The 14,625-nt window shown below is 37.3% G+C and overlaps 1 pseudogene; it reads left to right on the top strand.

The window, feature by feature from the left end:
- Nucleotides 1-1,113: 1,113 nt before the first annotated feature.
- LOC130977882 (plasma membrane ATPase-like) lies at nt 1,114-4,066 on the top strand (annotated as a pseudogene).
- Nucleotides 4,067-14,625: the final 10,559 nt, after the last annotated feature.

Genomic DNA, 14,625 nt, shown 5'->3' with positions numbered 1-14,625 from the left:
TTATCAGGGTGATTTGTCCTAATAATAATAATAATAATAATAATAATAATAATAATAATAATAATAATAATAATAATAATAACCTTATTTGGTTTGCCATCGTTGAAGTCATGCTATTCGTGTGACCTTTCATCTACGTCGTTGAAGCCGTGACATCCCTCCAGTTTTTCGTCTTTGTAGCCACTGACGCGCCATCGTATCTCCGTTTCCAGCCCCATCATCTCCATCATCTCACCATCTAGCATGTTCCGTCACCCTCCTCGTAAAAATGCAAGTCTAATACTTGCTTACTATTTAACAGTTTGTTTAACAATTTGTCACTAGTCAATAAATTGTTACATACATGAAATGAGATTTAAATGTCAAATACTTGCTTACTATTTATTTATATGATATATATATTGTTTTATAAATTATATTTCAAAGAAATTTTATTATATAAAAAATATCCAATAATATATATTTAAATTTAACTAATTTGTAAAATTTTAGTTGTGAAAACATAAATTATAAAATATAAAAATATTCTTAAATTAAAAGAGTAATACAAATTATTTTATTTTTTATTTTAATATAAGATCATTGACATTTACATAAATATTTTTGTATTTATTAAAAAAAGCTTATCTATCTTATAAAAGAGTTTTTAAAATTTAAATTCTTTTTTAAAAAATCAAAATGAAAAAAAAATAACTCAAAAAACAAAACAAGTTATATTAATTTAAAAAGTGTTTAATTTCAAAAATTGAAAAAACACACATATATTAGCGCCTTCTCCATAATTTCAAATAAAAAATTGCATAATAAACTTCATTTTTAGCACTTTAAATTAAATCAGAGATTGAAAATTAGGGCACGATTTCAAGCTTTTAGCCCTCTCTCAGCTCACTCCCTTGCCTACTCTCAAGAGTCTCAGTCGTCTCTCATCTTATCTCGGCATTCTCTCACTCACTCCCTTGTGCTTCCAGCCTCAGAGTCTTCTTCATCTCATCAAAGCTCCTCAAAATCTTCTTGTCTGCGTCGAATGATGGGTAGAATCTTCTTCTCTGCATCAAAGATACTTCTCGGTGCTGCATTGATTCTACGCGCTGCACTGCTCCCCGATGACCCTCAATGACGATGCCACCAACAGTGGCTGCAAGGTGCGACGGTCAATGCGCCGGCGCTGCCCCCTTCTTCTCTGCCACCACCAATCACGCGAAGGTTAGCCCAACCACCACTAGAAGCCCCTGTGAAGCTCAGTCAGCCACCACCTCTGCTCGACCGCCCCTTCCCCTGTTCTCAAACTCAGGTAAAGCAGTGTTTTCTTTTTTCATTTTAAAAAAGAAATTAATTAAGATTGATTCTGAACTTCTGATTGATGTTCTAAATTACTAGTTATATGGGTTGAGCTTGGGAACAAAGTTTTGTTTATTGTTTCCATTATTGTTTTGAATTTCAGATAATTATTTTTATTATTAGTAAATTGATTATTGTTTTGAATTCTGATTACCAGTAAACTGATTACTCCTCTGGTTGTTTGTTCTGAACTTTTTATTATAAGGTGAATTTGTTGTTTTGATTATTGTTATTATAAGGTTTCTCCATTTGTTTTCTCCTGATTTGTTCTTATTTTAGTTGATGTGATTATTGTTGATTTTTCAGATTATTGTTGTTATAATATTTTTAATTATTATTCTGTGGTCTGAACTTCTGATTTGTACCTGATTATTGCTGAACAACATTTGATTTCACCTTCTTGTTGTTTGTTTAGTAGAGAGTAATGGGAGGAGGAGAAAATTGTATTCCTCGACAAATGATCGAGGAGAATAAAGCAATGCATATCGAAGCTGACACTATAATGTGGCTGGCTGATTGCTCCTGCTCCTGCTATTGTTTTTATTCTTGATTTTAATTTACTTTATCTTCACTGGTATTTTGATCGCTGCTATTCACTTGGTTAGGAAGTTGTGTTGTTCTGTTCTGTTTCTTTCTGCTTATGTTTATTGAAAGATACTCTCATCAACTTAAATATATTTGCTAGATATATTTACTATCAAGATAAACAATACTTCTAGCCATTGAAAAAATTCAACCATTCCTTTATTCTAGAATTAGTTAAATTTGCTGATTTGGGACTCAATATTTTAGTTGGATCTAGAGCTAGAGTTTGATCGTGAAGTATACCTTCTAGGATTTCTTCCAAATGCTGGTGTAGTAGTTGGTGTTTCTCAGAAAATGTCATTTTTAGTTGGTTCAGAATTTCCATGTTTTGAGCCCTTTCCTCAAGCATAAACAATATTGCACTGTTTGCTACGTCATGTTCTTCAGGTATTATAGTTATTCATACTAAGGATTAATAAGTAAGGTGAACTATACTGCAAACTAGTTATTCTATGGTTAGTAAATTGAATTGCATACAAAGTTTTTGTTTTCTTTGGTTGGGTGCATGAGATGAAGTTGTTTGCTTTTAGCGCATCTAATCACATATGCTTGCTTAACAAATTGAAACCTTATGAAAAATTTACTTTTCCTTTTAAAATATTTCTTATTTTCTTTGTCAAAATCTAAAATGATTTTAGATATAATTGAATGGTCAATTATTGTTACTTTGTCATTTCTTCAGTGCAAGTTATGTTTTTTCTATTGCGTGTTTTAAGAGATGGCCACTGGAGTGAACAAGATGCTGCAATTTTATTACCAGGAGACATAATCAACATTAAATTAGGAGATATCATTCCGGCCTATGCTTGTCTTCTCGAGGGCAATCCTCTAAGTGTTGATCAGTCTGCTTTAATAGAAGAATCTCTTCTAATGACCAAGAACCCCACTGATGAAATATTTTCTGGATCAACAGTCAAGAAGGGTGAGATAGAAGCAGTTGTGATTGCCACTGGTGTGCATGCCTTCTTTGGTAAAGAGGCTCACTTGGTGGACAGTGCTAACCAAGTTGGACACTTCTAGAAAGTGCTTACAGCAATTGGTAACTTCTGCATTTGCTCAATTGCTCGAAACGTATGACGACTATTGAGGAAATGGCTGGGATGGATCTCCTCTGCGGTGACAAAACTGTAACCTTGACATTGAATAAGCTCAGTGTTGATAGAAACTTGATTGAGGTATTTGCTAAGGGTGTTGAGAAGGAGTATGTTATCCTTCTTGCTGCAAGGGCCTCTATGACAAAAATCAGGTTGCTATAGGTGCTGCAATTGTTGGGATGCTTGCTGATCCAAAGGAGGTAAATATAGTAAAACCACTCTCTTTAGGACAAGAAGGATACAGAAAAAATGTTTTGATTTAACCCATAATTTTTATGTTTTGACTGACCAGGCTCAAGCTGGAATCGGGGGACCCATTTTCTTCCATTCAATCCTGTAGACAAGAGGATTGCTCTAACTTACATTGATTCTGATGGAAATTGGCACCGTGTGAGAAAAGGGGCTCCGGAGAAGGTAAAAACCTGTTTCATTGGCACCTTCTTATGATGGTTATAAGGATGACAAATGCTTTTTTTTTCTCTTTATTTAGATTATAACCCTTTGCAACTGCACAGAGGATGTCAGAAAAAAATTCATGCAGTGATTAATAAGTTTACTGAGCATGGACTTCGGTATTTAATTGTTGTAAGATGCATATTGTAATTTAATTTCTAACTGTATAAAGGTTTTAATTTGTTGACCTTCCTTAGCTTTAACCCTTAAGGTGGGTAACATGGAGCACAATTCATTAGAGAATGCATCCTCAAACGTCATCATGGCATCAAAAACAACAAAATGGTTCATGAAAATCAGCCATATAGAACTCCGCACCATTTTAGCCCCAACAAAATTCGATGAACGGTAATATATATATATATATACACACACACACACACACACACACACAATGCTGATAACTATTTCTTTTTGTAATTTTCAATTAATTTTCATGTGTGAAACCAAACTGTATGACGAAAAAAAGCATTCATTTTTCTTACATCACTGGTTCTGTTTTATTGTACAAAGTTATGTAGATTTTGAAAGTTGCCAAACGTCTCCTTAAAGACTGCAATGAACACATTGAAATTTTATGTCCAACATCATGGTAGATCTAATAATAAAATAGGATAACACCTTCACCGTACTATACTTCTACTTCCTTTGCTTCATGTCATGTGTATGTCTCCTTGTCAATGTTAAGTCTTATGCATTGATGCCATGCTTTTTATCTACCATTTCTAATTCATTTTCTTTTGTCTTGTGATGACGTGTTTTGTTTTGTTGATGAGAATTATTGAAAATTGGCTGCTTCATTATGTAGGTCCAAATGGTAAGCACATGAACTTCTATATTGGTAAGTAAATCATTACACATTAGGCTAAAAAAACTCATTATGATATACTTCATGTTGAACATGGAATATATTTACTTGCACTATTCCTTGAAAAATGATTCACTTAATGCGTAGCCTTATTTTCTTTTCATTTTCTTGCTCATGCCTCCAGGTTTACTAAAATAGCTGGTTCTTCTCATATAATAATATTTCTACCTTGCCCAGGATCTCAGCAAATCAACCAACTATGTTTGCAAACATAGATACTAATGTAGATACTTATAGTTTTGAAGAAGCATGTGATTTAATATATTTTTCTCACTGTATCAACTACCAAGCTTTAGGTGTTGTTTATTTGTATTTTTCAGGTTTTTAAAATTTTTAATGTGCAATGAGAAACTTAGATGTATAATGTATAATAAATTTTATAGAAGCAGGATCATATTTGTGTAGCCAGATTAAAACATATCTAAATAAGTGAGTGAATATTTACTTTTACATAATATTGTAATTGAGCTTTTCTCTTTATTAGTTTACTAATTAAGTCATGTTTTTTAGAGCTATTGAATAGATAAAATAGGCATTTGATCAAGCCTAAGGCTTGGTTATTATTACGTTAAGCTTCAACATCTAATTTCTTTAAACATGGTTTGAACTTTTTTTAAACTGTGTATAATTTTAATCAACTAATTTTATTTGTATGCATTATCTTAGTTCAATCACTAAAATAAAAAGAATAATATGATGTTTATTTTAGTATAGCGACAAAATTGGAATTCTAGCTGATATTCTAGAAAAATTAGCGACATACTCGTTGTTGACGATGGTGACAAATCAAAGACTATATTGCGACTGAAATATTTATGCGATACCTATAGATTTGTTACTAGTTTAAAAGGAATTTGTGATGACATTTTGCGATAGTATTGCAACTAATTGACTACACATTATTCCCTAGCAAATTGGCAACTATTTCATAACTCTACTTTCTCATTTTGAATAGCTTTAGTTTAGGGACAACATTCCTACAAATTTGATTAAGGATTTTCAAATATTAGCTATAGATTTGCTATAAAATGTGACAGATTTGCGATAACATTAGCGGAAAACTTGCGACGAGTTAGGTTCAGAAAAATTCCTCACTAATTAGCGTCAACTAAGCATTCTATTTTGTCTATGAAGTTAGCTTGCATTTAGCGATGACTCTGCTACATTAGAGTTTGTCGCTAATTAGCGACTACCGTTTAGTCTATTTCTTCTATGAAATTAGCTTTTACTTTAGTGATGGATTCGTGACTATCTTTTTGGTAGCTAAAAAATTTTCCAATGAATTAGCCACTACTATGTTTGCCTCACTGATCTGCGACTTGTAATTAGCGAGGAAAACATTAGTTGCTAGGCGGTAGCTAATCCGTCACAAATTTTATTTTGCGTTAGATTAGCGACGATTTTATGACTCTTTTTGTAGTAGCTAATTGGTCATATTCTTGTAGTGTGTTTAATTGAGTGGTTTTATCAAGTCTTTACCCATTTATTCATGTGATTAGCATGATATTACAATTCCTTCCCAAAGTTGTTCTATGGTTGAAAACTTGCTTCATAGAGATCTTTTTATTGTGCATTTTAATTCTCTTTTATACCATTCGATGCCGTGATTCATGTGTTAAGTGTTTCAGGTTTCATAGGGCAAGAATGGCTTAGAGAATGGAGAGGAAGCTTGCAAAAATGGAAGGAATACAAGAAATCAAGGAGATGACCAGCGAACACTAACGCGGACGCATGGCTCACGCGACCGCGCAAAATGGAGAAAATCGCAATGACGCGTTCGCATGCCTGACTCGAACGCGTGGATTGAAATCTGCACGGATGACGCGAATGCGTGGACGACGTGTACGTGTGGCGAGGAAAAATGCTGGATGACGCGATCGCATAGACGACACGTACGCGTGACATGCGCGATCTGCAAAATTTACAGAAATCGCTGGGGGCGATTTTGGGCCGCATTTTGACCCAATTTTCGGCCCAGAAACACAGACTAAAGCCGGAAAACATGTAGATATTCGGGGAGATTCTCATTAGGATAGTTTTTAGTTTTTAGATCGGATTTTACTCCCCTAGGTTTTCTCTCTACACATTCATAGTTCTTAGAATTTTATTTGCTTTTGGATTTGGATATTGAGAAGAGTTGTTACCTCAGCCAAGACTTCGTCATTCTAGTTTGTTTTCTTACTTTTCACTTACTCTTTCATATCCTTAATTTGTCCAGAGTTACAATTGGATTATTTTTAGAGTTTATTAATATAAGAACTATTTTTATGTTTAATTGATCTTTTTTATTATTGTTTATCATGTCTTTCTTTATTTCCCCTTTTAATTTTGTGAAGTCTACATTCATGATAATGGAGTAGTTCCCCAACTTGATTAGGAGTTGATTAAAAGGAGAACTTTGAGTTGGAATACTCAAGAGTCAAATTGTAATTGGGTTTATTGTTAGTTGACTCTCTAGTCACTAACGCTAATCCTTCCCAAGGGAGAGGATTAGAACTTGTGAATAGAAGTTGACTTCCAACTCACTTGACTTTCCTTTATTCAGTAAAGGATAACTAAGTGGAAACAACTACCAATTATCAATTGATCTTGCGAAAAAAAAATCCAACAAGGATAGAACTTCCAATTAATCTTCTCCCGGTCAAGATCTTTATTTAAATTACATAAATTTTCTTATTTATTTTCCTGTTTCTCAAACTCAAAATTTCTTGGAAAACCTCTGACCAATAAGCTGCACTCTTTTGTCAACTCGTTAGGAGACGACCTGGGATTCATACTCCCAGTATTTTTATTCTAATTTTGTGACAACCCCTTTTAAATTGATAAGTGGATTTTCTCTGGTTAAGAACTGTACTTGCAACGTATTTATTCCATTAAATTCTTAATCGGTTAATTTCCGCCTCCATCAATCGTCCACGTATACCTCAATTAGTTTTCCAATGTGATATGCGAAGACTTTGTTCATTAACCTTTGGTAGGTAGCTCCTGCGTTTTTGAGTCTGAACGGCATGACGACGTAGCAGTAGTTTGCCTTAGCTTGGGTGTTAAGAATGAGGTTTTTTCTTGATCGGGTGGGTACATCGGGATTTGATTGTATCCTGAATAAGCGTCCATAAAGAAGAGGTACTTGTATCCGGAGGAGGCGTCCACTAGAGTGTCGATACTTGGGAGTGGATAAGGGTCTTTTGGGCAAGCTTTGTTGAGGTCGGTGTAATCAGTGCACATCCGCGACTTCCCATTTAACTTTTTCACAAAGACGACATTGGCTAGCTATAGTGGGTACTTGACTTCTCTGATGAATCCTGCCTCTAGTAGAGCTTGTACCTGTTCGTCTACAGCTTGGAATCTTTCTGGTCCGAGCTTTCTATGCCTCTGCTGTACTGGCTGAGATGCTGGATATACTGCCAGCTAGGGGTGGCAAGCGGGGAAGCCCACCCTGCCCCGCCCCACGCCACCAAAAGCCCGCCCTTTGGCGGACTGGCCCACCCCGCCTCGCCTAGTGAGGCAGTCCCAAAATCCTAGCCCGCCCTGCCTAACGGCAGGCTAACGGGCTGGCGGGCTAAGCCCGTCAAATAACTTTTTTTTCTTTTACTTTTAACTATTAAATAATATATATAAAGGCATAAAAAATGTCTCATATTTTTTACTTTTAACTATTATAATTTCTAAAAGTATAAACAAATTATAATTTTTATATTCACAAACATTAAAATCTTTGTAATTATAAATATCTAATAAATATAATTATAAACCAAGTTTTCATCCAAAACATAATTATAAATATTGTTTCCAAAGTAAAATAAACATAATCCAAAATATAATTATAAATATTGTCTCCAAAACAAAATAAATATAATCCAAAATACTCAATTTTCATCTTCATTCTCTTGTAAGTTAGGTTGGGGGAAGTTGGGTTTTGGTAAAAAAAAAATTGTAAAAATACTCGCTAAAAAATTTTAAGCCCGGCGGGGAAGCCCTCCTACCCCACCAAAGCCCGCGGTTTAAGTGGTGCGGGTTAGACGGGCTTTTACTATTTGGCGGTCCCAATTTTCCAGCCCAGCCCACCTTTTTTGGCAATTTACGCAAGCCGGCTCGGCGGGTTTAGGCCCGTTTGCCACCCCTACTGCCAGCTTGTGGCACATTAGCTTGGGGTCTATGCCCGGTGGTGGACGAAATTGTGATCAACAATATTGGCTCTTTGGTATGTGCATTTATTAACTCAGCACTTTCTTTCCACAACTCCGTTCAACTAACCAGCAAGTGTACTGGGTCGTCCAAGTAATAAACCTTACGTGAGTAAGGGTCGATCCCACAGAGATTGTTGGTATGAAGCAAGCTATGGTCACCTTGTAAATCTCAGTTAGGCAGATTAAATTGGTTTATGGATTTTTGAATAATTAATAATAAATAGAAAATAAAAAGGGATAGAAATACTTATGTAAATCAATAGTGGGAATTTCAGATAGGCGTGTGGAGATGCTAGAATCCTTTCGAATCTCTACATTCTTACTACTTTCATCCAATCCTTCTTACTCCTTTCCATGGCAAGCTGTATGTAGGGCATCACCGTTGTCAATGGCTACATCCCATCCCCTCAGTGAAAACGTTCCTATGCTCTGTCACAGCACGGCTAATCATCTGTCGGTTCTCAATCAGGTTGGAATAGAATCCCTTGATTCTTTTGCGCTTGTTATCACGACCAGCCTTCAGGAGTTTGAAGCTCGTCACAGTCATTCAGTCCCAGAATCCTACTCGGAATACCATAGACAAGGTTTAGACTTTCCGAATCCTCATGAATGCCGCCATCTATCTAACTTATACCACGAAGATTCTGTTGGGGAATCTAAGAGATATGCGCCCGGCCTAAAGTAGAACGGAAGTGGTTGTCAATCATGCACGTTCATAGGTGAGAATGATGATGAGTGTCACGGATCATCACATTCATCAAAGTGAAGTGCAACATATATCTTGGAATAAGAATAAAAGAGAATTGAATAGAAAGTAATAGTAATTGTATTAAAACTTGAGGTACAGCAGAGCTCCACACCCTTAATCTATGGTGTGCAAAAACTCCACCGTTGAAAATACATAAGTGAAAGGTTCAGGCATGGCCGAATGGCCAGCCCCCAAAACGTGATCACAGGATTCAAATTACAATCTAGGATCCAGCCACCTGGATTATGATAGTAAAAAGTTCTATTTATAATAAACTAGCTCCTAGGGTTTACATGAGTAAGTAATTGATGCATAAATCCACTTCCAGGGCCCACTTGGTGTATGTTTGGGCTGAGCTTGATCTATCCACGAGCTGAGGCTTTTATTGGAGTTGAACTCCAAGTTATGACGTGTTTTGGGCGTTCAACTCCGGATCATGACGTGTTTCTGGCGTTTAACTCCAGACAACAGCATGTACTTGGCGTTCAACGCCAAGTTACGTCGTCAATTTCCGAATAAAGTATAGACTATTATATATTGCTGGAAAGCTCTGGATGTCTACTTTCCAACGCCGTTGAGAGCGCGCCATTTAGAGTTCTGTAGCTCCAGAAAATCTATTTCAAGTGCAGGGATGTCAGATTCCAACAGCATCAGCAGTCCTTTTGTCAGCCTTCTTTCAGAGTTTTGCTCAAGTCCCTCAATTTCAGCCAGAAATTACCTGAAATTACAGAAAAACACACAAACTCATAGTAAAGTCTAGAAATGTGAATTTAACATAAAAACTAATGAAAATATCCCTAAAAGTAGCTTGAATTTACTAAAAATTACCTAAAAACAATGCCAAAAAGCGTATAAATTATCCGCTCATCACAACACCAAACTTAAATTGTTGCTTGTCCCCAAGCAACTGAAAATCAAATAGGATAAAAAGAAGAGAATATACCATAAAGTCCAGAATATCAATGAATATTAATTATAATTAGATGAGCGGGACTTGTAGCTTTTTGCTTCTGAACAATTTTGGCATCTCACTTTTTCCTTTGAAGTTCAGAATGATTGGCTTCTCTAGGAACTTAGAATTTTGGATAGTGTGATTGACTTTCCTAGTTAAGCATGTTGATTCTTGAACACAGCTACTTATGAGTCTTGGCTGTGGCCCTAAGCACTTTGTTTTCCAGTATTACCACCAGATACATAAATGCCACAGACACATAACTGGGTGAACCTTTTCAGATTGTGACTCAGCTTTGCTAGAGTCCCCAGTTAGAGGTGTCCAGAGCTCTTGAGCACACTCTTTTTGCTTTGGATCACGACTTTAACCACTCAGTCTCAAGCTTTTCACTTGGACCTTCATGACACAAGCACATGGTTAGAGACAGCTTGATTTAGCCGCTTAGGCCTGGATTTTATTTCCTTGGGTCCTCCTATCCATTGATGCTCAAAGCCTTGGATCCTTTTTACCCTTGCCTTTTGGTTTTAAGGGCCATTGGCTTTTTCTGCTTGCTTTTTCTTTCTCTTTCTATATTTTTTCGCCATTTTTTTTTCTCTTTTTTTTTTCGCAAGCTTTTTACTTTTTCACTGCTTTTTCTTGCTTCAAAAATCAATTTCATGATTTTTCAGATCATCAATAACATTTCTCTTTGTTCATCATTCTTTCAAGAGCCAACAGTTTTAACATTCATAAACAACAAGATAAAAAATATGCACTGTTCAATCATTCATTCAGAAAACAAAAAAGTATTGTCACCACATCAATATAATTAAATTAATTTCAAGGATAAATTCGAAATTCATGTACTTTTTGTTCTTTTGAATTAAAGCATATTTCATTTAAGAGAGGTGAAGGATTCATGGATTTTATTCATAGCTTTAGAACATAGTTACTACATACTAATGATCATGAAGTAGAGACACAAAACATAGATAAACGCAACATAAAAACCGAAAAACAGAAAGAAATAAGAACAAGGAATGAATCCACCTTAGTGGCGTCTTCTTCTTGAAGGACCAATGATGTTCTTAAGCTCTTCTATGTCCCTTCCTTGCCTTTGTTGCTCCTCCCTCATTGCTCTTTGGTCTTCTCTTATTTCATGGAGAATGATGGAGTGCTCATGATGTTCCACCCTTAATTGTTCAACATTGTGGCTCAAATCTTCTAAGGAAGTGTTGAGTTGTTCCCAATAGTTGTTGGGAGGAAAGTGCATCCCTTGGGGCATCTCAGGGATTTCTTGATGATGAGCTTCCTCATGCATCTCTTGAGAACCGTGAAGGGTCTCTCTTGCTTGCTCCATCCTCTTCTTGGTGATGGGCTTATCCTCTTCAATGGAGATGTTTCCTTCTATGATAACTCCAGCTGAGTAACATAGATGGCAAATAAGGTGAGGAAAAGCTAGCCTTGCCATGGTGGAGGGCTTGTCGGCTATTTTGTAGATTTCATTGGAGATGACCTCATGAACTTCTACTTCCTCTCCAATCATGATGCTATGAATCATGATGGCCCGATCCACAGTAACTTCAGATCGGTTGCTAGTGGGAATGATGGAGCGTTGAATGAACTCCAACCATCCTAGTGATCCATGCATTGGCATAGAACTCTTGAACCATTAAGATTCCGACTTGTTGCATGGGGTTGGGTTTGACTTCCCAACCTCTTCTTCAGATCTCATGTCGGATCTCCGGATACTCATTTTTCTTGAGCTTGAAAGGGACCTTAGGGATCACCTTCTTCTTTGCCACAACATCATAGAAGTGGTCTTGATGGCTCTTGTAGATGAATCTTTCCATCTCCCATGACTCGGAGGTGGAAGCTTTTGTCTTCCCTTTTCCTTTTCTAGAGGATTCTCCGGTCTTAGGTGCCATTGATGGTAATGGAAAAACAAAAAGCTTATGCTTTTACCACACCAAACTTAAAATATTGCTCGTCCTCGAGCAATAGAAGAAAGAAGAGAAGAAGAAGAAGAAGAGAATATGGTAGAGAGGGAGAGATGTAGGTTCGGCCAAGGTGAAGAAGAGGGGGTTGTGTTTTGTGAAAATGAAGTAGAATGGAAGGGTATATATAGGGAGAGGGGAGAGGCGAGGTTCGGCCATTTAGGGTGGGAATGGGTGGGAAAATGGTTTTGAATTTTTGAAGGTAGGTGGGGTTTATGGGGAAGAGTGGATGGATGTGAGTGGTGAAGGGGGGTGATTGGGAAGAGGAATTGAGGTGATTGGTGAAGAGTGTTGGGAAGTGTGACATGGGGAATACAAATCACAAAAATAGGATTAGGAGGTAAGGTGGGAATATAGTAGGTGGGGATCCTGTGGGGTCCACAGATCCTGAGGTGATCCTGTGGGGTCCACAGATCCTGAGGTGTCAAGGAATTTCATCCCTGCACCAAATAGGCATGTAAATTGCCTTTGCACACCATTCTGGCGTTTAAACGCCGTGTGGTGCACATTCTGGGCGTTCAACGCCCATGTAAAGCATGTTTCTAGCGTTGAATGCCAGTTTCATGCTTGTTACTGGCGTTCAGCGCCAGCTTTTCTTCTCTAGGCACATTCCTGGTGTTCAACGCCAGAATGTTGCTTATTTTTGGCGTTCAGCGCCAGAATGATGCTCTGTTCTGGCGTTGAACGCTGGCCAGATGCATCTTACTGGCGTTGAACGCCAGCCTGTGCTTCCTCCAGGGTGTGATTTTTCTTCTGCTGTTTTTTGATTCTGTTTTTAATTTTTATATTTTTTTCATGACTCCACATGATCATGTACCTAATAAAACACAAAATAACAATAAAATAAAATAAAATAAAAATTAGATAAATAAAATTGGGTTGCCTCCCAACAAGCGCTTCTTTAATGTCAATAGCTTGACAGTGGCTCTCATGGAGCCACAAAGGTGATCAGGTCAATGTTGTATAGTGCCAACACCAAACTTAGAGTTTGGATATGGGGTCTTAACACAAAACTTAGAGTTTGGTTGTGGCCTCCCAACACCAAACTTAGAGTTTGACTGTGGGGGCTCTTCTTGACTCTGAACTGAGAGAAGTTCTTCATGCTTACTCTCTTTTGTCACAGAGGGATGGCCATGTGCCTTAAACACAAGGTAGTCCCCATTCAATTTGAAGGACTAATTCACCTCTGTTGACATCTATCACAGCTCCTGCTGTGGCTAGGAAAGGTCTTCCAAGGATGATGCAATCATCCTCTTCCTTCCTAGTGTCTAAGATTATGAAATCAGCAGGGATGTAAAGGCCTTCAACCTTTACTAACACGTCCTCTACTATTCCATAAGCTTGTCTCAATGACTTGTCTGCCAATTGTAATGAGAACAAGGCAGGTTGTACCTCAATGATCCCCAGCTTCTCCATTACAGAGAGTGGCATAAGATTTATCCCTGACCCCAGATCACACAGAGCTTTTGCAAAGGTCATGGTGCCTATGGTACAAGGTATTAAGAACTTGCCAGGATCTTGTTTCTTTTGAGGTAGAATTTGCTGAGTCCAGGTATCCAGTTCACTAATGAGCAAGGGAGGTTCACTTTCCCAAGTCTCATGACCAAACAACTTGGCATTCAGCTTCATGATAGCTCCTAAATATTGAGCAACTTGCTCTCCAGTAACATCTTCATCCTCTTCAGAGGAAGAATAGTCTTCAGAGCTCATGAATGGCAGAAGGAGATTTAATAGAATCTCTATGGTCTCTATATGAGCCTCAGATTCCTTTGGATCCTTAATAGAAAACTCCTTCTTGCTTGAGGGACGTCCCAGGAGGTCTTCCTCACTAGGATTTTTGTCCTCCTCCTCCCTTGTGCATTCGGCCATATTGATTATATCAATGGCCTTGCACTCTCCTTTTGGATTCTTTTCTGTATTGCTTGGGAGAATACTGGGAGGAGTTTCAATGACTTTCTTACTCAGCTGGCCCACTTGTGCCTCCAGATTTCTGATGGAGGATCTTGTTTCATTCATGAAACTGAAAGTGGCCTTTGACAGATCAGAGACTAGATTGGCTAAATTAGAAGTGTTTTGTTCAGAATTCTCTGTCTGTTGCTGAGAAGATGATGGATATGGCTTGCTATTGCTCAGCCTATTGCGTCCACCATTGTTAAAGCCTTGTTGAGGCTTTTGTTGATCCTTCCATGAGAAATTTGGATGATTTCTCCATGATGAGTTATAGGTGTTTCCATAAGGTTCACCCATGTAATTAACCTTTGCCATGGCAGGGTTCTTAGGATCATAAGCTTCTTCAGAAGCTGCCTCTTTAGTACTGTTGGATGCATGTTGCCATCCATTCAGATTTTGAGAGATCATGTTGACCTATTGAGTCAACACTTTGTTCTGAGCCAGTATGGCATTCAGAGTATCAATTTCAAGAAC

This window comes from Arachis stenosperma, chromosome 1 (assembly GCF_014773155.1).
Source record: "Arachis stenosperma cultivar V10309 chromosome 1, arast.V10309.gnm1.PFL2, whole genome shotgun sequence".
NCBI lineage: Eukaryota > Viridiplantae > Streptophyta > Magnoliopsida > Fabales > Fabaceae > Arachis > Arachis stenosperma.
This window is presented reverse-complemented; position numbering and strand designations above follow the sequence as displayed.